Source organism: Pelodiscus sinensis, chromosome 4 (assembly GCF_049634645.1).
Source record: "Pelodiscus sinensis isolate JC-2024 chromosome 4, ASM4963464v1, whole genome shotgun sequence".
Taxonomy (NCBI): Eukaryota; Metazoa; Chordata; order Testudines; family Trionychidae; genus Pelodiscus; species Pelodiscus sinensis.
In genome coordinates, this window is record NC_134714.1 from 124,743,196 (window position 1) to 124,745,667 (window position 2,472).

The window sequence follows — 2,472 nt, forward strand, 5'->3', positions numbered from 1 at the left end:
TGGGAGCTGCAGCCGGTCACTTGATTCTTTAATCCCGCTCCCATTACAAAAGAGACTCTTGTCTTTTGCGCCGTTCCCTTCTAATCTTCGGAGTAAGCCCCGTGTGTTTACAGAGGCAGCTGGGGGAGGAGGGAGACAGGGCTGACTGCTTGGCGGATGCTGCTAACTCCTGGCACAGCCGTGGTGGCCACAAGAAGAGAGGCATTTTCCTCTAATTCTTTCCTGTTTGGTTCCTTCCTGTATGTCACGGTCTCACAGGAGCCCCGGGGATTAAGAGGGGCTGGAATTTTCCACAAATGCCATAAAAGGCCTTTCCCTCATGACCTACATGACCCTCCCATGGCCCAGCTCAAACTTGGATGTGAGAGGGCAGGAAGCTTTGCACCTGTGGCCAGAGAGATGTACGGGTGCCCCCCATCTAGTGCTCTGTCTGCCCCACCAACCCCAGCCTTTCATCGGGCCTGTGATTCCTCCGCTCCTGCACTGCTCAGCACCATGGGGGAAAGTCCAGGGCCAAGGGGCTTTCCCTACTGCACAGCCATTCTCTCCCCGACTGACTCCTGCCCTTCCAGCCTACATGGATGCTCCTCCACCATCTGCACTCCTCTCAAAGCCTCTTCCCATCCCTGCCCAGAGACTTGCCACTGTCTCTGACCATGTGCCCACCTTTAACCCCTCCCTCCGAATGTCTGATTCCCCTCAGGCTCTTCCTCTCTCCTCTGGCTACTCTCCAGCAGCCTCCTACAGAATCTGGGAATCTCTGCCATCTTCAGAATCCACCCTCAGCCCTCTTTGTCTGCCCTGCTCTTGACTTGTTCCCATCCTAACTTTGCCTCTAAATTCCTTCAGTGCACTTCTGTTCTCACCCTCCAGATTTCCTCTCCTCTAGCGCTCATGGGTTACGGCTACACAGCAGTGTTATTTCAGAATAACTGACGTTATTCCGAAATAACAAAGTGCGTGTCTACACGACAAGTCTTCATTTTGAAATAATGTCGACCTGAAAGACTTCTTACTCCAACTCCTGTAACCCTCATTTTACGAGGAGCAAGGGAAGTTGGAGGAAGACTGAGTGTCCTTCCTTCGACTTCCTGCAGTGTAGACAGAGCCAAAAGCCGAATTAAGCTATTTCGATTTAGCTGATGTTGCGTAGCTTAATTCGGCTTTAGCCCTGCTGTGTAGACATCGTACTCATGGTTCCCTGCAATCTGGCCTCTGCTCCCTTTACTCTTCTGAAACCATTCTTCACCCCCATAACCTCTTCTTGACCAAGCCTTGTCCTGTTCTTCCTCCATCAATCCGCTGCATCATTGCCTTTTTCCCTCCTTCTTCCTGTTCTCTCCTTGGGTTCCCCTGGCTCTAATATCTCACACCCAACTATTCATTCAGTTTTTTCTGCAGTGGCTCCTCCTCTCACCTGCTTTCATTGATGTTCCTCCTGACTGAGCCCCCTACTTGCTTCACCTTATCTTCTCTCGCTAGGTAACCTTTTATGCTCTACCATTTATTGTCTCAGTGCTGATGACTTTCAACTCCCAGCCTTTCCCCTTCTGCTCAGTCTTTCTACTCTACCTGCTTCTCCAACAGCCCTTCCTGGAAGTCTAACTGTTCCTTTAAACTCTGCAACACAGACATGGAGAGCAGCCCAGCTCTGGGAAGGCTCAATCACAGGAAACTGGCTAGGACCAAAACCCCAGATAAATCTGTCTTACTCTGCATAAAAGTTAATACAGAGCAAGTGCATATGTTGTTCACTCCCTTTACCAATGAAAGAGCGAGATGCACAGCTGTCAGGTAACAATTATTTACATTGGGTTTAATAGTAAACAAAAGTGATTTTATCAAATATAAAAAGTGAGCTTTAGGTAGTTACAAGTGATAGGCAGATCAAATTAAGCTACTAAGCTAATTAAAATAGAACACTCCAGGTAAGCATAATCCTCCCCACCGTTCAGCCTTAGATGTTTCCTGCAGTCATCTTGGTGGTAAGCAGGGGGTGTCTTGGTGTCCCCCAACTGCAAATTCCCTTACTGTTTGGGTCCCTGCCCATAAATAGATTTTGCCCAAGGCAAAAGGGACTCCTCTCTGTTCAACTTCAAGCCTTTCACATGCCCATAGAAAAGTACCACATTCAAAATGGGTTCCAGCATCAGGTGACCTGACTGCATGTCTTGGCAGGACCAACCATAGTTTAGGCTTACGGGAAAAACAAGACTATTCACAAATCATTGTCTTGAGCACCGGGCTGTTAAGTTCCTTGAGTACTACTAAAGGCTTTCATTAGCACATCTAGTTATATAAATAGGTTTATAATTCATATTTCTAACTTCAAAAATAAGAATGATACATATACACACACAAAATATACACAGCCAGGGGATTACACGCTCTCCAATGATAGGTTACCTGACACATTTTGCATAAAGTATATTTAAGTTAGGCATATTCATGTTCAAAAACATATTTCCATAA